Raw genomic sequence first — 23,986 nt, 5'->3', positions numbered from 1 at the left:
TTGAGCTATGTTAATCTACAAAATGTGTACTAATACAACTGTTGTTTTTCTCCACTTTTCCACTAATGAAGATGTGCTGGCTACCAATAGTGCTCAACTGTGTTTCTCTTATGTTTCTGGCTTTTCTCCAGGGTTGATTGATACCTGTCATCTGGTGGAAGGAAGCTGCAGTTTCCCTGAGCCCAGCATGAAGCCACAAAACAAGACTCTTGTTTCCTAAAATCCCTCTTTAATGTTAATGGTGTTAACATTCTGTCTAAAACTCTACCTCACTGTTACCTGGTGACAGCCAGGTATCCTCCCCATAGCTTTCTCTCTTTAAAGAGAGATTGAATGTGTTCTATGGGTGTGGGGTAAAGGGATGTCTCAGCAGACTCTTGCCTCAGGCTGAGATATCTCTTCTCCCTAAGGAACCAGCCACAAGACAGCATAAGTATAGTATAGAATATAGTTTATTTAGGACATTGGGAGGGGAGTTAAGAGGGTAGCAGAGGCAGAAAAAGGCAGAGAGAGGCAGAGAGTAGAGAAGTAGAGGCCAGGCATGAGCATGTGGAGAGAGAGGGGGGAAGGGAAGAGCCCAAGAAGGCAAGAGAAAGAGAACAAAAGGTCAAGAGATCAAAAGAGAGGAAGGGGTAAGCAGCCACCTTTACAGGGGGTCAGGCTTACCTGGCTCTTGCCAGGTAACCATGGGGAGGAGCACACCTGGCTGTTGCCAGATAACTGGGGTGAAGTTTAGACAGAATGCTAAGAAAAAACTGGGGAATCCTTCCACTTGTGGTTCAAATTGATACCTCCACTGCACACTGAGTACTGGGCTATGGAAACTGTTCACCTTGATTACACGAAGAAGAAGGCAAGTGCTGTGAGGAAAGCTCAGGTAAGGTCTGGAATCAGGTCCTGGTAAGTGCAGGATCATTGTTCTTGGGGCAGAACAGCAGGCAGCTTAACAGCCAGAGCTGGAATACTGGGTTCTCCCCCAGGGCTTGGTGGTGTGAGATTCCTCTTTGAAGACAGAAACAAATGCTAATTGGGTGTAAACCACTCCTGAGCTCTTGAAAAGGTCTGATCCTGGCCCAGAGGCACACTTTAACCTTGAGGAGTGGTAAGACTCACTGGCCAATCAAGGCTCCCAGGCAGACCTGCCAATCAGACAAGGAGGCGGGTTCTTCCCGGTGTTATTTTGCAAGTTTGCTGTGCCTGTGCAGGCTTGAATGGTCATCTGTGTCCTGCTCTGAGCTCTGCTGTGGGTGCTGTGTGGAGACCTCAGGGAAGCTCTGAAATCGAGTCATGGTGAGCACAGGATCACTGCCCACAATGGGTAGGAGCAGGTGGGTGAGCAGTGGGAGCTGGGGTGCTGGGTCCTCTCTGGAGCTGCATGGGAAGCATCAGCCAGATGTGACCACCTGTGAGATCCCTGGTGATGCCCCTCATGTGTTAGATCAGGAGGTGACCTCTGAGTAACTTCATGTAAAATCAGCTGTCATGGCTGATTCTGAATCTGCCCTAAACTTTTGGACCAGTTGCTTTATTATAAAAACCTGGGTGGTTTCTCTGACTCTGCAGCACATGTGTCCATACCCTTCTGTCTTTTATAGTATACATTAAGAAGACAGGCACAGCTGGGCAGTGGTGGCTCACGCATTTAATCCCAGAACTTGGGAAGCAGAGGCAGGTGGATTCCTGAGTTTGAACCCAGCCTTTCTACAGAGTGAGTTCCAGGACAGACAGAACTACACAGAGAAACCCTGTCTCAAAAACAAACAAACAAACAAAACCTGTTTTTAAGAAGTCAGGCATAAATCTAACAGATCTGCTTTCATACATTACTTGTTTTAGTTTTGTTTAGTTTTTCTTAATTTTTTCCATTGCAGATTTTTATGTTGCTTTACTTTTATGTTTAGTGTTTGATTATTATGAGGTAAAGGGACTGTTTTCCCCTCCAATCTCTTGGGTCTTTTGGATGCTTCTTGTACATTAACATGCATGTTCTTTGGTTTAGGAAAATTTGCATTATTATTTCATTGAAAATATTTTCTAGACCTTTGTGCTGAGATTCTTCTTCCTCTATTCCAATCATCTGTAGTTTTCCCTTCTCATATGTTTCAGAATTCCTGGTTGTTTAGGGTTAGGAAAGTTTTAGAATCTACTTTTTTTTTGTTGACCAATGTATTCATTTTGTCCTATTCTTCTTTGATGTCTGAGACTCTTCTTTCCTTTTCCCTGGGTGAACCTTGCCTCTGCAGTTGTCAGTGCACAGGTAATTTCAATGCTCTGCTCTCAGGGACTTAGCAACTGCTTAAGACATTCCCTGCCTCCATCACCTTCTGCTGTTGTCAGGTGTGCTTTATATACAAGGACCACCAGCTACACAGCTCTCTCTGTTTGTTCCCAGTCTCTGTTCTCTGCACATGCCCCCTCTATTCTCTTTCTCTACTCTCAGGGCTCTCTTTCTGCTCCCTGTCTGTGTGCCTGTCTGCAGGTCCTCTTCTGTGCCTCTATCCCTTCCCCAGGTTCTCACTCATCTCCCTTCCCCCAAACAACGTCTTTTTTTTTTTTTTTTTTTTTTTTTTCTTCATTTTTTGAGACAGGGTTTCTCTGTGTAAGCCTGGCTGTCCTGGAACTCACTCTGTAGACCAGGCTGGCCTCAAACTCAGAAATCCACCTGCTTCTGCCTCCCAAGTGCTGGGACTAAAGGCATGTGCCACCAACGCCTGGCTAAACAATGTCTTTTGTACCATATCTGTTGCATGTTTTTTATTTCTCAGGACCTGCTGTGATAGGATAGCTTGGATATTTTGGTGACATATTTTCCTGGTTATTATTTATTATATTCCTATGCGGTGTCTAGGCCTCTAGGTTTAAGGTGATTATAGATTTACATGCTGATTTCTGAATTTGTCTTGCCTGGTTGGAAATTTTGTTCCTAGGTTGCTGTTTGATGTCTGGATTTACAAAGAGAGTTGCCTGAGTGTTGCTTCATTTACTTACGTGTTTGGTGGGTATCCTCAATAGGGAATGCTTGCTAATGTTGGGAGCAGTGAGAAGAGGTGGGCAGGAAGAAATGATCTTAGCATCCACAAGGAGACATAGTCAGGACAGAGGTAAAGCTGCCTCTGGTGTTTAGTACAGTGCTAGGGGAAATTGTGTTCATTGCATCTGGGATAACAGACAGTGTGGTAGACCTATAGAAAGCTTACCTGTGTCCTGGCAGGTAAAGCATGTGGTTGAACAGGGACTGTGTGCCCACGAGGGGCTGAGACACAGGGATGAGGCAGGAAAGTCAGGGCAGGTGGGGATTGTCTATCTTACCTATAAGAGGCATGCACAGGGAGAGAGGCAACTTCCACTGGTATTCTGTCTCAGAGTAAGTGCAACTGATATTAGGATGTGCAGTAAGAGATAGTGAGGTAGGTCTTTGGATAAAGTACCTTTTCTACTGCAGTGCATGGCTTGTGGATGAACAGGAGCATCTTTCAATAATAAGGACCTCAGGCACAAAGATGAGTTTGTAAAGCCCAATCAATTCTGTTTTAGAGAGTGCACGAAGTCTATTTGAGCAAACATCCTATGACAATCCCCCCTTGTCAACAGCCAGTCAAGGTACAACTGCAGGGATAAGCTTCATGTAGATAACTAATTTACCTTACAGAGAAAAAGTTAGTCTACCCATCATGGTTGTCAGATGGTTTTGCCCCCTTGATTGGTTCCTGAAGATTATGCCGGACATGTAGTTTTTAACATATTAAGTTGATGACCTGTATGTTAATGTCTCAATCTTTCTGTAACTACAATAAATACCCAGCACCCCTAGACTTGGTCTCTCCGTTTTGATCTCATGTGAGGCTGACTGGTAAGAATTTTTATTACAGAGCTCATAATAAAGACCTCTCTGTGTTTGCATTGCAATGGGCTCCTTGTTGGTCTTTGGGGTCTCTGTGAGTTGGACATAACATCTTAGTGTATTGACCCAAGATCCTCAGGACTCCCAAACAAAAGATTGAAAGGCTGTTTGTTAGCATACACCATTGTTGGTTTTGGGTCAGTGGCTTGCCTGCTAAATTTGTGTCTGTGTGCCTTGGTTTTCAGGTTTTTCTTGAGTATATGTGGAGGGAGATGACTAAATTGAATGTGAAACCCTGCTACAGTGGATATACTGGAGATTCATAGCCCCAAAGTGCTTCAAAGATGTTCCAGAGACTGGTATTCTGGACAGTGTGCCTCTGGTCTAAATTTCTGGGAAGGTTAGAGCAGACTTCTAACCCTGCTACAGGGCTCACACCTGCTGCCATCCTGTTTTCTTTTTTCTTCTTTTTTTTAAATGATTTATTTTTATTGTCTTTTTTGTTTGTTTGTTTGTTTGTTTGTTTTTGTTTTTCAAGACAGGGTTTCTCTTTGTAGCCCAGGCTGTTCTGGAACTCATTCTGTAGACCAGGCTGGCCTATGCCATCCTGTTTTCTTTTTCTCCTTTGTACAAGTGGAGGAATCTGCTGGGTAGCCTTTACCACCCCCTTGTGGCTGTCTGTTATGTGTGTAGCACTTTATTATTCTGTGACTGAGGAAATGAGACTGTTTCCATTCCAGTTGATTTAGTTACTGACCCCTCACCTTGGGTTAAATCCTTCTTACCAACAAAACTAATACCCATTGACTAGTCCATGACAGAAAACTCTTCAAGACAGCATCCAGGGCACAATCGCTTTCTTTCTACCTTGTTTTACAGGGTGGAAAGGACAAAGACCTCATTTTCCCTCCCCTTTCATTCTACCCTCTGCCCAGTCTATATGTGACTCTGTAGTTTTGGAGTTGTCATTAGATGGAAGGTTGTTCTTCATTCCAACAGAGTTAGCATATCTTCCTTGGACCAGAGATCCTGTCCTTTGGGGAGGTCATTTCCAAGTCTGTGGGGCAATCTGCTTCTCTATCCACCTTCCAGCTGTTTTAGCCACATCTTTGGTAGCACTGGCCTGGGAACCCAGGGTTAAAGACACCTCTCCCCAGGTCAGCACAGCCTCTGAGCTCCCCATTCCAGTTTATCCTTCCCTGCTCTGAGCCAGTTGCCCTCCCTATTTTGTCCTGGCTCAGCCACAACTCCAAGTACCTCATGTGGTGGCAGGGGCTCCTGTAATTGATATGGTTAAATCATTGGTCTTGTTTCATAACAACTTCCTCATTTTTGTGTCTGTGACATAGTTGTTTTTAGTTCTTAGCATTTCAGAACTACAGTCATCTGAGGGACCCTCAATCGAGGGTGTGCCCTCATCAGAATGGCTGGTTGCTATGGCTGTGAGAGATAGTGTTGATGATTGATTAGGAAGGCTCTTCCACTGAGGGTGGCAATATCCCTAAGCAAGTGGTCCTGGGCTGGATGAGAGAGCAGGCTGGGCATGAGACAGTGACCAAGCAAGAGAGCAAGCCAGGAGACAGTGGTTGTCCATGATTTTTGCCTTCAGTTTCTAATCTAAGCTCCCAAAATGATGGACTGTGGTCTGACAGAACCATGTACAACAGCCACTTATTACCTGAGATGCTTTTGCTCAGAGCATTCAATCACAGCAGCAGAGTAGCAAGTTAAAACAACAACAACAACAACAACAACAACAAAATGATATTCTGATGTGATTATGCTGCTGGACAGAATCTATGTTCTCTTTTGAAGGAATGTGGAGAATATCACAAACTGAGATGGCAAAATCATAGAGAACTGTACATGGATCTTAGTCAGTTGTTCTCATAGGATATGGAAGCTTGGGGTGTTGACAGTAATGCAGCCAAAGGTAGTTAAGGTTGTGCTTGTTCAGTGGAAAATAGACTCTGAGAAAACTTTAGAGGTCATTTGTGTGATACTTTTGTCAAAAATCTTCCCTACTTTGGCTTATGCCCTGAGACATTGAGTAGGGTAAAATTTAAAACTAATATGCTGATTTGTATATTTTTATTTTATTTATATGTATTGTTTACTTTTCCCATTTATTTATGTATTTCCTTATATCTCAGTTACTACCCCCTCCCCATTCCATCTTCCACAGTACCTCATCCCTGACTCCTTTTTTCTCCCCAGGGAGGGTTGGGGGCCACTTGAGTATCCTCCAGTCATGGCATGTCAAGTCTCTGCAGGGTTAAGCACATCCTCTCCTACTGAGGTCAGACATGCCAGCCAAGTATGGGAAATAGTGTGGACAGACAGGCAACACCTTAAGGGACATCCCCCACTCTGGTTGTTGGGGAACCCATGTGAAGACTGAATAGCACATAGAGTACATATAATACTGGGGACCTCTGTCCATCCTGTGTATATTCTTTGGTGGGTGACTCAGTCTCTGAGAGTCTCCTAGGGCCCAGGTTAGTTAACTCTGATGGTCTTCTTATGAACTTCCTGTTTTAAAGGCAAATAGTTGGGTCTGTCTTACACTTTCAAGTGTTTAGTTCATGACCAACATAGCAGGTAATAGAGACCAACTGAAGAAGGCATCACTGATGCTAACTCAGTCCTGGCAGGACAAATTTAAAATATAAATTAAAAATAAAATAAATAAAATATAAAGTATAAAATAAAGTTTAAAATTTCAAATATGTAATAAAATAAAATATAAAACATAAATATAAAATATAATATGAATACAAATTTAAAATATAAATAAAATAAAGTAAAATAGAATATATAAAATAAAATAAAGTTTAAAATTCAAAATATATAATAAAATATGAAATATAAAATATAAAACTTAAATTTAAAATACAAAAATAAAATATAAAATACATAAAATATAAACTATAAAAAATAAAATAAAAAAGTAAAATATAAAATAATATAAAAATAAAACAAATATAAAGTATAAGTATAATAATATTTTAAATTTTATATTTTATTTTTAATTTTAGATTTTATATTTCTAATATCTTAGAAAAAAACTTTCCCCGGTATGCAATACCTAATAAGGTAATAGGACCCGATAATGGACCTGTCTTTGTTGAACAGAGACCTGGACTGACTTGGCCTTGGAGACTGGTGGGAGTGATTAGACAGTACTCTTTCCCTTTGCCTCATTCCAGGTTCAGAACACTCCCAGGACTGGTTAAATCCTGTGTGGGAGCTGCCACTGCTCACTGAGACAGGGGGGCACTCAATCCTTTTCTTCTTTTCTTTTTTCTTTTTCCTTTTTTTATTCCTTTTTTCTCTTTTTTCTTTTTTTATTCTTTTTCCCCTTTTTTCTTTTTTCTTTTTTTCTTTTTTCTTTTTTCTATTTTTCTTTCTTTTTTCTTTTGTACTATTTTTCTCTTTTCTCTTTTTTCTTTTTTCTCTTTCTTTTTTTCATTTTTCTTTTTTCTTTTTATTCTTTTTTCCTTTTTTCTCTTTCTTTTTTCTTTTTTTCTTGTTTTTCTTTTTTTTTTTTTTTTTTTTTTCTATTTTCTTTTTTCTTCAGGGCACTCAATCCTAATATTGTTCTTTCCAAATCCCTGTTTGCCCACATGAAAGCTTTTGAGGTGGCTCAACATATGAGACCGGAGGCCGAGCACCAGTTCCAAGCAGGAAACGCTGTCTGACATCACTGAGCTGGAAACTTGGAACCCAGCTGAATGCACCTGATGACGACCCCAGCCTCAACCCCAGATACACGGGCTCTAGTGGCCGACTTTGTAGGCTACAAGCTAAGGCAGAAGGGTTATGTCCGAGGAGCTGGCCCAAGAGAAGGCCCAACAGCCGACCCGCTACACCAAGCCATGCGGGCGGCTGGAGATGAATTTGAGACCCGCTTCCAGCACACCCTCTCTGACCTGGTTGCTCAACTACACGTGACTCCAGGCTCGGCCCAACAATGCTTCATCCAGGTTTCTGAGGAACTATTCCAAGGAGGCCCCAATTGGGGCCGTCTTGTGGCATTCTTTGTCTTTGGGGCGGCCCTGTGTGCTGAGAGTATCGACAAAAACTTAGAGCCATTGGTGAGGCAAATACAGGATTGGATGGTGGCCTATCTAGAAATACACCTGGCTGACTGGATCCACAACAATGGCGGCTGGATGGAGTTCACAGCCCTGTATGAGAACAGGGCCCTGAAAAAGACATGGTGTCTACAGGAAGGGAACTGGATGTCAGTAAAGACAATACTGATGGGGGCCGTGACACTGGGGGCCCTGATATCTGTAGGGGTCTTTCTTACATTGGTTTTTCTTCATCCAGGCTGGTGAACTTTTGTTAGAGAAAGGGTAAGTGCTGTTCAGATTTTAGTGTTATGCCATCGATATCAAACTTTAGGTCAGGAAAATGAAAGTTATGATGATACTGAAGTTTAAATTTTCCAAAAATTTATGTTAGAAGTGGGGTGGTAACGGGCCTATGAATAGTTAAGTTTTTATGATTAAAAACCTAATATTAACAATGTGGTAAAGCCTTTGCATGTCATAGTTCTTTACACGTACACAAAGAAATTACACTGGAGAGAATCCTCATTAATGTAATCACTGGGGAAAAACTGACAATTCACTTTTATCTGCGACTAAATAATAGAACACATTCAAGAGAGTGACTCAGTGTCATCAAGGTGCTAAGCCCTTGCACTGCACAGTCATCATCCATTACATAAAAGAACACATACTAGAGAGAAACTGAATGTCATGAATGAGGTAAAGCCTTTCCAGGACACAGTCATCTCTGAGTACACAAAAGAAAATGTGCAGAGTAAAATTTATGAATGTAGTCAATGTGATAAAGCCTTTGCATGTCACTGTACTCTCCAAACACTTAAAGGAACACACGCTTTAGAGAAACCTTACAGATGTAATGAATGTGGTAAAGCCTGTGCATATCTCTGTAGTTTCCAAAGACATAAAAGAACACAAACTGAGCAGAAACCTTTTGATTGTTCTAAAGTTGGGAAATCGTTTACATGCCACAGTGGTTTCTGAATACAGAAATGAACACATATGAGATAGAAACCATCTGAAAGTAACTACCATGTTAAAGCCTCTGCACGTTCTAATCATATTTAAATGCATGAAAGAATTCATAATTGAAGTAAACTGTGGTGATTTAAATATTCTTGACCCTAAAAAGTGGCAATATTAAGAGATGTGCCTTGTGGGAGTAGATGTTACCTTTTTGAAGGAAGGGAATTACTATATGGTTGTGGTCTCTGGAGCTCAGGCCAGTACAAAACAGACCCTCCTACCACTTGGCTGGAAGACAGTCTCTTCTTGGATGCCTTCTCATGAAGATGCAGAACTCTCAGCTCCTTCTCCAGCATCATGGCTGCCTGCATGCTGACATTCTGCCTGCTATGATGGCAATGGACTAAACATTTGAAAGTGTAATACAGACTGAATTAACTATTTGCCTTTAAAACAGTTGCCTTGGTCACAGTGTCTCTTCTTAGCAATGGAAATTCTAAGACAGACTTAAGTATTCTAATTGGTAGGCCTGACCATGCTTTTGTTGGAAGCAATGTGGATTTTTAGACTTTGGATTTGTACATGCATTAAGTGGAACTTCATGGGCTGTCCTAGTAGAACACATATGACCTAAGGGTGGTTTGAACTTTGCATAGAATTTTTATAATGTTTTGCTGAAGAATGCTGCTGTGTTTTGCTCTCATCTGAAGGTAAACAGGTTTATTTTGTTAACTGGATTGACAAAGGAAGTCTCAGGAAAGCCAAGCATAGCCTTTGGCCTGTGTTTACTCTCATGGTGATTGTTTTGATCATGCTTAGCAATCTTAGAAAGGAAAAATATGAAATGTTAGGTTCAAAGAGAAAATCTCACCAGGAAGTTGAATGAAGCTAAATCCTATAATCAAAGACACACAATGGCAATAAAGAAATGGTGATATTTTGGCAAGATTCCATCCACCTAAACATATGGATGTGAAGTTGTATGGATGAGAACTGTATAATGTTAGGCATTATTATTAACTGGTTATTGTTTTTATGTGGACATAAGAGGATAAAAGTACGTGTCAAATTGAGAAATGATGGATTGTGATTACTATACAGGGATTTCAATTTAAGATCTAAAAGGATATAGGATATACTTAGGTCCAGACATGGTGGTACACACCTTAAATCCCAGATGAACATCAAGCAGATCTCTGATTCAAGTCATCCTGGTACAGAACAAGTTTAGGTAATGAAAAGTTTAGATATGGGCAGAGAGTTACACACGTATTACTCAACATTCAGAAGACAGAGCCATGCAGATCTGAGTTCAAGGTTCATCAACAGAGCAAGTTCAAGGACAGTAGAGCTGAGGCAGTGAAGGTGTTGAAAACTAGAAAGCTGGTGATGATGTAATAGAAGGGGCGATGTTTGGGCCCCAGCAGGCAGAGGAACTCAGGAACTTTGTCCATGTGGCTCTGCTTTTAGAGGAAAGAGTAGAAGGGACGACTGAGACAATTGATGCTGGTTGGCTGTAGTTAGAAAATTAGTGTGGATGAAGAAGAAACCAGCACCACTGAAGTGACATATTCTCTTAAATGTTTTCTGAGAGGACAAAGCAGTTGTATTCCAGAGGTAGCCAAGGTTGTCCTTTGTGGTGCAGCTTGACTCAGTTCTGTGTAAGACTTACCCAGGTGGCACTGGTTTTAAGGCATGAATGTTTCATGCAGTGCAGCTGAGGCTTGACACCATTAAGGGAGCATGAGAGGAACACAGTGAAGACTGTTTGTTACAGTAGAACCCAGCATGTTGAAGATGTCAGTCCCGTGGGATGAACAGAAAGAACAGCAGCAGCAGTTGAGTGGACTCAAGCAGAACCTAGTGTACTATAGAGGGAAGAGCGGGAGACGAGACCCAGCTTCTTTTGAGGAGCACAGAAGATCATCTGTGGATCCCAGATACTGGAACAAGAAGCTGACATTTTGAAGTTACTTTGGAGACCCCAAGAGTTTTAGATTCCAGAGCTGTGGGATACATTCTCAGAAAAACTACTTTCAGGAAATAAAATCAGACAAAGAGAAAGTATTGTGCTGCAGTGAGCAAAGCAGGAAGGAGTTGGAGACCTGAAGAACGCTTTGACATCAGACATGGAGATGCAGAGTTTGGAGATTGCCTTGCTGGCTTTTGGTCTTCTTTTGGCCCAGTATTTCCTCAGAATGGTGGTAAAGAATGGTGACCTATATCCTGTGAATTTGGATGAATATTAGGTGCTATATTTATGAACGTATAGGAGATTACAGTTACATGATTGGAATGATCTCAGAAGAGACTTTGAACTTTGGACTTTTAACATTTATGAGTCTTCTATAGATGATGAGGACTTTTTAATTTGAACCTCACATATTTTGTATTATGCTATTTTTAAATATGGTCCCCATATACTCATGTGTTTGCACAATCATATGGGGGCCAGGCAGTGGAATGTGGTAGTATAAATATGCTTGTTTCAGGGAGTGGGAGGAAGTTATTATGAGATGTGGCCTTGGAGGAAGTGCATCACTGAAGGCTTTGAAGTTCCACCCAGTGCAGAATGAACCCTCCTATTAGCTCCCAGGCAGACAGTCTCTTCCTGGCTGCCTTTGGATCAAGAAGCAAAACTCTCAGCTTCTTCGCCAGCGTCATGTTTTCTTGCATGCCTGCCGTGCTTCCTGCTATGATGAAAAAGGACTAACACTCTGAAACTGTAACCCAGTCCCAATTAAACTGTTGCTTTTGTGGGAGTTGACTTATTCATGACTTCTCTTCATAGCAATGGAAACACTAAGACAGACACCCTGTGAGTGTATTTAATATGGTCAAGCCTTTGGACAATTCTTTAGTCTTCATTATCATGAAAGAATATGTGCTCACGTCTAAGCACGCCCCCCTGTGACACAGGACACGCCTCCTGAGTCTTAAACACACCCCCAGAGTCCTGAACATGCTCCCTGTGACTCAGGACATTCTCCCTGAGTCTTAAACACACCCATGTGACTCTGGACAGAGTTCTAAACAGGCTCCCTGTGTCATAGGACATGCCCCCCTGAGTCTTAAGCAAACTCTCTGTGACTCTGGACACGCCCCCTGATTCTTAAGCTTGCCCCTTTGTGACTCAGGACATGCCCCATGTGACTCTCGACACACCTCCTGAGTCTTAAGCACACCCCCTGTGTATCAGGACACACCTTCTGAGTTTTAAGCATACCCACTATGACTCAGGACTTGCCCCCTCAATCTTAAACATACCCTCTTTGACTCAGGACATGCCCCTGAGTCTTAAGCTTGCCCCCTGTGACTCTTGACTCACCTCCTGAGTGCTAAACATGCACCCTGTTACTCAGGACATGCCCACTGAGTTTTACACACATCCCCCTGTGTCTCAGGAGACACCCTTGAGTCTTAAACACACCTTCTGTGACTCAGGACACACCCCCAGAGTCCTAATGGACATGTTTAGTATAATGAAGCCTTTTTACACTTCTGTAGTCTTCATCATTTTGAAACTATTCATACTGGACAGTGGTTACATACTGCCTTTACATCACGAGGTCCACTGAGATCCAACACAACTCAACCACAGGACAAGGAAAATGATAAGAATTTATTGTAATCAAGTCACTGCTGATAAATCAGAGCCACAAAATTATACTCAGAAGCTTAGCTGCAATACACCAACCTCAGCCCCACCCTGAACCAGAAGGTTATATAGCTTCCAAAAGTCAAAACCACAAATCCTGTGCCAAGTTACACATATATTTTTCTCCCAATCACGTTTGTTTTTTTGTTGTTGTTACTTTATGTCCAATGATACAGAATGTAGGTTGTATGGTCAACATTATCACAGCCATTTGTTCTTTAGTGGTTAGGAACATGCATTATATTTTGAGAAATAAAACATGAATAACAGAGGTTATTGTTAGGAATGAAGACCCCAAACTTGGGAGACCCTTACTCCAGTCTCGGGAAGTAACAGCCAGCCACAAACTCACAAGACACCATACCTGGATGCAATCAGCAGAGGTTTATTAGGGAGGAGAGTTGGCAACCAACAGTCAAACAGCTCACTCTCACAGGAGTAGAGTTTGACAAAAGACCAGCAAGCTGAGGGGCTTTTTAAAAAGTGAAAACCATAAACCAGGGGAGTGGGGGGGGGTAGGGGTTATCAAGGATACATAACATAAAAATAGTGGAATATTCCAGAGGAGCCCAAACCTAAATGATTCAGGATCATGTAGAAAGCACTCTGCAACCCATTCCTCACAAAAATGTGGTCTTGCCATGTCACTTGTTCAACTATTTTTTGATTAAGTAGTTGATCCAATTTTTAAGTCCTTGCTTTTTGGACAGTTAACCAGTAAACACATAGTGGTGAGATGGCTCAGAAAACCAGTGTTCAAGTCCCAGCAAAGACATGGTGGCTCATGACAAATGGATCTGATGCCCTCTGCTGGCATGCAAGGGTACCTGCATAAAAAAACCATCTAAATTAGCCATTAGAATTAGCAATCAGTTAACCAGTAAAGGGCAATTTTACTTAGACAATCTTAATATTAATTGGTGAGGTAGTCTGTGGAGTGTCTAACACTTGAGTTGTTTTATTTGTTATTTAGAGGAAAAGGGCAAGGGATCTATTAAGTTCTACTTTCAGAATAAGCTGGAGCTAAAGAGATGGCACAATTGTTGAGAGTGCTTGCTGCTCTTGCAGAGGAGCAGACTTTAGTTTGGTTACCCATTGAACCAGAATCAGAAATTTTAAGGCATATTTGGAGTAATATTTAGTACACTTATCCATGGTTTCAGTTACTTGCAACTATAGTCCACTTCAGAAAATTGTGTGTGTGTGTGTGTTTGTATGTGTGTTTGTGGGTGTATGTGCATTTCTGTGTATTTGTGTGTGTATGTGTGTCTCTCTCTCTCTGTGTGTGTGTGTGTGTGTGTGTGTGTGTGTGTGTGTGTGTATCAGCTCTAATCCAACAATGTTACATGGAAACTTCCAGAAAACACTCCAATAGTTTAAATCAATACTGTTCTTAGCTATACATTGTCACCTCTTATCACCTCACAATATTTTGTCAAAATGAATCATCCATCTTGCTTTATAAAGTAGAATAGGGTCCAGACCTTGGGCACCTTTGACATCAGGATAGGAAGCTGAGAAAAGTAGTCATACACAAGCCTGAACCTCTTCTTGCCTCTGCAGAAATCTGCAGTGTTTATAATTTATTGAAAAGCCTCAGGTGTATGGGGATCATAAATTGCAGTCCAGATTTGCTTTCAGAAATGCCATCTAGGAGCCCAATGAACAAACAGAAAAATGTACAACGGTAAACATTCTTTTAACATTCAGGTCTGACTTTGATTTTTCGTTTTGCTACTTAATTCCTGTAAGAATTTAGAAGGGGTAGAGGAACCATTCTGAGCCTTGGTCTCCTTATACACAAAGGAGGATACTAGGACTTCTCTTACATGATGTCTGTGCAGATCAGCTGTGATAACCTTTATGGAGCTTAGCTCTGAGGAGATAGACATTCAGTACATCATAGCTGTTTCTATTATCCATATAAAGTTGTCCTTGACTAAATGCACATGATAATGACAGAGGAATTGAAGGTCAGCAACAGAGTAAGCCCCAAAGACTAACTTGTGACCAACATGGCTACCTAGCAGCTTTCCACCATGCAGGACTGAATCCTCCCTGCAAAACAATGGTGAAATGGGGAGGGTATTGGTAATATAAAAAAATGTACCTGGCTGCTGCTTCCAGTTGTTCTTTCCTATAAAGATAAAGAGAAAAGGACCCATAAATGGCATGAAATAGTTAATCTTGCCCCAAAGTCTATCTTAAAGCTTCATGTAGAAGGTAAAATAGGATAAAGGAAAAAAAAGAAACATTTTGGAACAGGATGCTATATATGGAAGGAAACCAAGGGATGAGGCACTTTGCCATATGCCCCATGCCCCTGCCACCGCCATTTTGTCCTATGCTCCCAAGTTTGTCTTATCTGCTTATTCATCCAGGAAGTGGGTGACTGCCTACTCAACACCAGGATCTGTCACTCAACTTAGATGGTTTGTTTTGCAGTTTAGGTAGATAAGGACACCACGACTGCCAAACGTAGTTGCTGTACTCCTATCCTTCTCTACCATCATGGTCAGCAGTGTTCACTGTTGTGTTCACAGCAGCATTATTTCATGTCTTTTCTCTCATCAGCTATTATTGTAAGCTCTGGTGTTTTGGATGTGTCAATTAAACCTTACAACAACTCTAAGAGTAACTACTATTGTCGTACTATTTTTTTTCTGTTGAGAAAGTGGAGGAACAAAGAACCACATAAGATTTCAGATGTAAAGCAGTAGAGTTGTGATCCCAAACCAGGCAGTGTGTTTCTAGAATATGCCCTGTAGTGATGGAGTACAGCACATGCTGGCCACATATTCACTACTCAGAGCCTTTGCTCAGCTTTGACTAGAATTTTCTACCCCCTTTCTGTACATAGAACAGTCTTGCCCATCCATCAATTCCACTGGGCTGAGCCTCAATCCAGACAGGCTGTTCTAGCTCTGGGGTGACCAACAGTGGTTTCCTAAGGCTGTTATTTCAGAACTTGGTGTCTTTCTTTCTTATTTCATCTCCATTGTGTTTCATAGACCCCTCCAATCAAGACTTAATCATCATCGATTGAATAAACTGCTATGAATCCGGTACCAAGACAGATACAGTAATTTCTTACTTTATTTTACACTCACATCAACTCCTTCAGAAATGGGCATTGTTTATACAAATATCCCTTGACCCAACCTGTGGGATGCAGGTGAAGATGTACCAGAGTACCACATACTTCTTTCTAAAATAACCTTTTCTTCCCAGACTCAAAATGGGAAGAACAAGAGTATTGGCAGAACTGGGCTCAGGTTTTTGTTCCAGCGTGTATCTGCCAGATCACATCAGGTATTAGTTTCAGTGTTCTGACACTTCAATAATAAAAATGGTCATAAGGGAATGAAGAAAGAGAGGTCCAAGGGAAATCACAAATGAAGACAAAATTTCTTTTTTTATTTCTTTCTTTTTCTTTTTTTTTCTTTCTTTTTTCTTTTTCTTTCTTTCTTTCTTTTTTTTTTTTTTTTTTTTTTTTTTTTTTTTTTTGCTTTTTCGAGACAGGGTTTCTCTGTATAGTCCTGGCTGTCCTGGAACTCACTCTGTAGACCAGGCTGGACTTGAAGTCAGAAATCTGACTGTCTCTGCCTTCCAAATGCTGGGATTAAAAGTTTGAGCCACCACTGTCCAGCTCAAAGGTTCATTTTTGAAAATAGATTTTATATGACAATACAGTAAAATTCTCCTTGAGGGGGGAAAATAAATATTTCAAAAACTAAGGTCTGGTGAGACATAAATGAAGCATCTGTTGCCAAACTTGATGACCTGGGTTTCACCAATTCCCAGGTTCCACAGGGTAGAAGGTGAACTGACATCTGCAGCTTGCTCTCTGGCCATCACATGTACACCGCGGCATCCCCCCCCCGACCAAACACACTAAGTTCACAGCCACACAGTGGATTTTAGAGCCCTTCCCTCAACAGTATGTCAGTTTGAACAAAATTTTCCCACAGTCACCCTAACTATTGGCTCTGCCCTCACTCCAGTACTTTCTGACTTTAGGTGACCTATGCTGTTGCTCTCAGACTCAGCTTGAGGGTAACAGAAGAAAGTCTCTCAATGGGTTGTTTCAATGAGAGATGATTGTTTCAATGCAATGAGAGGATGTAAAAATACTTACCAAATTTACTTGTGCCACAGACCAGCATTTTCAACAATATTCAATGGAATACTGGAGTGTTGCAGAATACTGGAAAATGGGTCTGCCACAGACTGGTCTTAAGAGGCTAGAGTCACTTCTTTTTTTTTTTAAAGGTTCAAAATATATAATATATAATAATGTATAATGTATAATATATATAATACATATATATATTTGATGAGTACACCACAATTGCTCTCTTCAGACACACCAGAAGAGGGCACCAGACTCCATTACAGATGGTTGTGAGCTACCATGTGGTTGCTGGTTCCTGGGAATTGAACTCAGGACTTCTGAAAGAGCAGTTGGTGTTCTTAACTGCTGAGCCATCTCTCCAGCCTGAGTCACTGCTTGTAAACTCAGAATATACATCAGCATTGCAGGGTCTCAGACAAGTCCTAAGAGCAATGCTTTGTAACCCTTGCTCTTTGGAAGTGGCCAGATAAACCCATGCAGTAATTGTGGAGATGAAGGCCTACATCCCAGGACTCCAAATCTTGTGACTTTTCTATAGGGAAGGTCTCTGTGTTTATGATGACTCCTGTGCACAAATGCATTAAAGTTGGGTGGTATATAAGGAATGTTAACTTTGTCGGTACTTTGGAAAGTTTGTTAATAATATCATATTATAATAGATATTTATATTGTTAACTTGTCTGGTCTCCAAAACTCAGGAGTTTCCACTTAAAAGCTTAGGACAGACACTAGAGTTCTGCCTTAGCCCTTAGCTAGGAATCTGCCCACTATTCTGACCTCCGTGGACACCAGGCACATGCATGCATGCATTCGGGCAAAACATTTACACACATGAAAATAAATAAATTGAAGAAGAGGAGGAGAAAAGAGAGAGGAGAGAGAAGAGAGAGGGAGGGAGGAAAAGTAGGAAAGAAGGAAAGGCAGCTTTAAGCAGACCACAGAAATGGAAGCATGTTTTACTGTATTTACTTAGGATGACCGTGAGGGCGCAGGCTTTCCTAAATGGTAGCAATTTAGCAGTTTTAAAGGTGATTGGAGAAGAAGGAAGAATGTGAAGACATGATAGTGTTTAAAGTATTAAAGCCACCAGGCAGTGGTGGCACACACCTTTAATCCCAGCACTCGGGAGGCAGAGGCAGGGGGATGACGGTGATGGAATAACAGTTAATAATAAATGCTGATAAATATTCAATAATCAATAAATGGTAATCAATCATTACCAATACTAATTGATAACCAATAATGATCAATAATTGATGGTGCACGCCTTTAATCCCAGCACTCGGGAGGCAGAGGCAGGGGGATTTCTGAGTTCGACAGTCTACAGAGTGAGTTACAGAACAGTCAGGACTACACAGAGAAATCCTGTCTCAAAAAACCAAAAAAAAAAAAAAAGAAAAAAAGAAAACAATGTATAAAATTATTATATTTAAATAAATTAGGAGAGGACGGAAAGGACAAAATGTAAAATTTATGGATAGGAAATGATTCTAAAGGCATCGAGAAAAAGTTCAACTAAATTTTTAGCACCGGAAAGGACAGCCTGACAGCTGAAATCCAGTGAAGGTGAGGGAGGAACTGAAGAAAATACCTAACATCCCTGCCCTCCTCATCCAGTCCTGCAGCTGTAAATTATTATTTTTAAGTATTATTATTATTGTTTAATATTATGTAGGAAAGACCTAACATCCCTGCCCACCTCATCCAGTCCTTCAGCTTTAAATTATTATTTTCAATTATTATTATTATTATTTAATATTATGTAAATGTCACTAACCATCAAAGCTACAGTTCACTACCAGACCTCTCTCCTGAACGGCCGAGTTTTACCTGTGCACCAGGACATCTCCACTTCAGATCTATTCTAAGGCAAATTTAACAAAGCACTAAACAAACTCCTGTATATAAACAATTTTGACTCTGAAAACCTGTAACATGTGAAGTCTTTTCCAACCATTTTAACATGAACCCATCCTTTTAGATTTCAGGCTCAAAAATCTCACGAGCCGTACCATTCTCAGCAATTCTAATTCTCATCTGAGGCAACTCCATCTTTACTAGCTCCTGTAATACTCTCCTAATGCTGTGACGTTTCCTGACCACATTATGATCTGATCAACATTGTCAGATTTAATACACAGCCAAGCTCACATCTATGATAAGATCATGCTCAACATACATGTATCATTCAAAATAAATGTGTAATTCCTGACAATAATCGCATGTGCTCTGCCTTCTCTCTAACTCTGATTCTTGGCGTGTACTTTCCTTTGTTACATTCTTGACTTTCTTGGAACTAGTTAGATGAATCCCCATGTCATGATTTAGTATGGCTCATTTCCCCTACTTGAAAACAAGTCTAGATACTCTGGCTATATATATATATGCATGTGTGTGTGTATATATATATATATATATATATATATATATATATATATATAAAATATAATATACATATTACATATATCATATATTACATATATTACATACATATATCATATATTACATATATAAATTACACATATATTGCATACATATGTTACATATATCACATACATATATTACATGCACATATATATTATATATTACATATATTACACATATTACATGCATATATTAAAGATTACACATATATTATATATTACATATATTACATACATATATTATATATTATATACACATATATACATTACATATTATATATATATTTCATATATATTACATATATTACATACAGATATATATTACACATATATTAATATATGTATAATATAATAATATATACATATATATTACATATATAATATATATGTAAGATTCTTCAAATTTATTAGTGAAAACTAACAGACTATGTTTTTAAAAACAGCATATTACCCGCAACCTACTCCTAATCTCTGTTGAAGTGACCTATGCTCCTTATTAGAGGATCAGTCCAATTATGTAGGGGCTTGTACTGCACAATGCTGCACTTTCCTTTTGTCCTTTTTAAATTTTTTCAGACAATTACATTTCCCCCTTTCCTTTCCTCCTATATACTGCCCTTCTTTTCTTTTTATTCATTTCCTCAATGAATCTAGTCGTTGCTGTGTGCCTGTGTGTGCCTGTGTGTGTGCCTGTGTGTGTGCCTATGTGTGTACCTGTGTGCATATTGCTAAGCACATAAATATTTCCTAAATACCTTACATTTAGTAATTCAGTATTACAAAATGAACAAATAAATGTCTTCACAGCTAGGTGTCTGTAAACAATATTTTGCAAAGGGCAATTGTACAAGAAAAGTGCAGAAATAATTAGTAGGCAATTCACAGAAAAGAGACTCTTAAAGAAATGGAAAAAGAAATCACATATGCTAAGAAGCAAAAAATGTAAATTATATAAGAAGCATATGTAAAATTAAAAATTAAAAATTAAATTAAAAATTAAAAATGTAAATTATATTAATGCCCATTAAGTAGACAATGAGCAACACGCAATTACCAAATACAAAAATGCAACAGAACCTGAGACTTAAAGGGTAGTACGGCTGGGACTGGTGCTGTATACATCTAATTTCAGCCCTTGGAAGGGGGATCTGGAGTCCATATCTGTGAGTTCAGTCAGCTTGGTCTACATAGCCAGTTCTAGGTTAGCTGGGGTTACATAATAAGACCCTGGGCCAAAAAGAGTTACAAGAGGCTGATTAATCAGTGATGAAATAAAGCATTTGCCTGACTTTCTACCTCAATTTTTGACTTTGTACCTCAAGTCCAGAAACAAGTCACTTCTGTGACAGGGAAATGTAAACACTGATGATATAGTAAATAACACTAGGTGTATAGACATTAGACATTTCCACTTAAGAGACAAATGATATAAATGAAAAAAACATAGATGTAAGATTGACTTCAGAATAACCTGGAGAAGCTGAGGTAGAAGAAAGCAGATGGGACTCTGCTTTCTTTCTTTAGACATAAACACCAAGCGAAATCAAAATACTTGCTTTTTGTAATATTATTTTCTATCATTTATTATTTTAAATGTTCAATAAGAGTACAAGTTAAATTTATTATGGTTAATCTAATCAGGTTTTGAAAGCATGTCATGTACATGCTTTAAATAAAAGTACTGTCTCTGATTTAAAGGTTCTTAAACCAGTTGAAAAAAGTCAAGCTTAATACTATTCAGTATGTTGTAAACTTAAGAACAAAACCAGTTGATAATGTTTATGATTATACACAGGACTTAAACTGAACTGATTGTCCCTCTCCATGAACATAATTGAATATATCTAAGATTAATAAGTGTGTTTATAAATAGCCTCAGGCATATTTTCTTCTATCTTTCTAAGACTGTATATATAGATGCAACATGTACATCTCATGGAATAAAAATACATGCAATTACTTAATCTATGAAATCAGTTGAAGTAAATACTCAAAACAACCAATAGAAAAACACTGAACACTAAACCTACTACATATTTTTCTTTCTTTCTTTTTTTTTTTTTTGGTTTTTCGAGACAGGGTTTCTCTGTGTAGTCCTGACTGTCCTGGAACTCACTCTGAAGACCAGGCTGGCCTCGAACTCAGAAATCCACCTGCCTCTGCCTCCCAAGTGCTGGGATTAAAGGTGTGCGCCACCACCACCTGGCTATATTTTTCTAAAAGAAAATTCATGTTTGTAAAATACAACATTTCGTCTTTGCTTTTACAACATGAAAGGTAGCCAAATAAACGTTTTACTTTATTGCTGACATAATCTGTACAAGTATGTCTATGTGAGATATGGATTAATAATATTAATTAATAACATTAATATTATTATATTATATGTAATATATAATACATTATATATTATATTATAAATAATCAGGGTTAGGGTATATATATTATATAATATATAACATATGATAATATTATATAATATATAATATAATTAATATATAATATATTATATATTATTACATTTTATATTATATATAATATTATTAAATAGTAATATTATTGATATTATTAATATTATTAATCTAACCTGCTGTTGGATGATTATTGTTCATTATTTTATCTTATAAATGTGCATATATAATATATATATAAATGTATAGATTGGTTAATAGTCTTCAGTCTTGGTGCTAAAACCCCACTTCCTTCCCAATATCTTCAATTCACTATAAAAAAGCAACTGCAAAAGATGAAATTATATTTTAAGTATTGCTTTCCAGATCTCACCTAGGTTAATTCTAATGGTGATAATGCTTCAGCAAAGAAAACAGACTAATATTTGCATATAAGCCTATTTGAGAGTAAAGAGAGGGGAGAATGAAACTGAGAGATTTAAAAATACTGTACCTTTTCTTGGAACAAGTGAGGTGAATCCCCATGTTGTGACTTACTATGGCTCATGGTTTCTACTTGAAAACAACTCTAGATACTCTGGCTATATAATTTATACCATATGTATATTATATATATTATACATATATTACATATATTAATATATATTACATACATATATTATATATTACATATGTATTGCATATATTACATACATATATTACATACATATATTATATATTACATATATTACATACACATATTACATATATTACATACACATATATATTAATGTAAAAATATAGAGAGCTCCCACCCAATACTAACAAGGCTTGATCCTACTTATGTCCTGAGATCATGCAAGACTGAGTGCATTCAGACAGAAAGAACATGGAGATATGTCGTGAGTGAGGTGGACAGGATTGAAGAGAAGTTGGAGGTAGGGAAACATACGATCAATATCGTGCTTGTGAACATTTTTCTGACTGAAAAAGAAAAGAAAGTAGAGAATTTCTGCTAGTAAAATAGATGGACCTAACCTAGGCCAATCTTTCTTCTGAAGACAGCTAAAGAATCTGTACGAAGTAAAAACATCAGTTTCTTTTTTCTTTTTTTTTTTCTTTCTTTTTTTTTTTTTTTTTGGTTTTTCGAGACAGAGTTTCTCTGTGTAGCCCTGGCTGTCCTGTAACTCACTCTATAGAACATCAAACTCAGAAATCCCCCTGCCTCTGCCTCCCGAGTGCTGGGATTAAAGGCGTGTGCCATCAATTATTGATCATTATTGGTTATCAATTAGTATTGATGATTATTGATTACCATTTATTGATTATTGATCAGCATTGATTATTGATCATTATTCCATCACGGTCATCCCCCTGCCTCTGCCTCCCAAGTGCTGGATTTAAAGGCATGTGCCATCAATTATTGATCATTATTGGTTATCAATTAGCATTGATAATTATTGATTCACATTTATTGATTATTGATTAGCATTGATTATTGATAGTTATTCCATCACCATCATCCCCCTGCCTCTGCCTCCCAAAACATCAGTTTTAAAGCACTGGATTGCTAAAAAAATCTGTCAAGAGACACAAGTGAAAGCGGAAGCTGGAAACTCAGGATTTCTAAAATTATAGCCAATGTTTTCTCTACGGCTGCTTGCTGCTTATTTAAGTCTGGTTCCTGTTCCTGTTATAAACACTTGACCAAAACAACTTAGGGAGCAAAGGGTTGACTTTAGCCTACAGTTTACAGTCCATCATCTATCAATGCCTAGAGAAGAGCTCAAGGCAGGAACCCAGAGGCAGGAGCTAAAGCAGAGCTCATGGAAAGATGCTGCTTACTGGTTTGTTCCCTACTTCTGTTCAGCCAGACTCCTTATACAACCTCCTGTGGACCTGGTTCTCCTCCAACAATTAGCAAGGAAGAAAATGTCTCATAGACATGTCCATTTGCTGGAGACTAATAGAAACCTTTCCACGGATATTTGCTTGAGGAAGTGCAGCCTCCGACAGTTCATTAAGTGCAGCTTGCTGCCTGCTCCTGATAAAGGAACAGCTGTGTACCAGAAAGAGAAAAACCACAGGACGTCCCTCTGGGTGGTTGTCATCAATATGAGAAAAGACCACAGGATGTCTCCCCAGATAAATGAAGATAGTAAGATCAGGGGTTCTGCCTATTTTATATGGGTGGTGACATAGTCTCTCCCAGGTAAAGGTGAGGTAGCCAGGTGGATTCTGGGAATGTATGGCTGACTTCGATATGCTCCTTTTCCCTCGTATTGTCCTCCCTCCCCATTTCCTTGTTAGGAACTGTATGGCTGACTTCGATATGCTCCTTTTCCCTCGTATTGTCCTCCCTCCCCATTTCCTTGTTAGGAACTGTATGAGTTGAGTGTTGCTTTCGAATTAAAATCAGACCCAGACAAGTCTCTGTTTGCTTGGTCTCAATTCTTTCTCTTGCCCATCTTCCTTTTCAGGTGAGATCCCCCTCGAT

At 39.2% G+C, this 23,986-nt stretch overlaps 1 pseudogene; it reads left to right on the top strand.

Moving 5' to 3' along the window:
• Window positions 1–7,584: 7,584 nt before the first annotated feature.
• On the top strand, window positions 7,585–8,184 carry LOC143437264 (bcl-2-like protein 2 pseudogene; annotated as a pseudogene).
• Window positions 8,185–23,986: the final 15,802 nt, after the last annotated feature.

Source organism: Arvicanthis niloticus, chromosome Y (assembly GCF_011762505.2).
Source record: "Arvicanthis niloticus isolate mArvNil1 chromosome Y, mArvNil1.pat.X, whole genome shotgun sequence".
NCBI classification, from domain to species: Eukaryota; Metazoa; Chordata; class Mammalia; order Rodentia; family Muridae; genus Arvicanthis; species Arvicanthis niloticus.
Note: the sequence above shows the minus strand (reverse complement) of the source record. Positions and strands in the feature narration are given on the sequence as shown.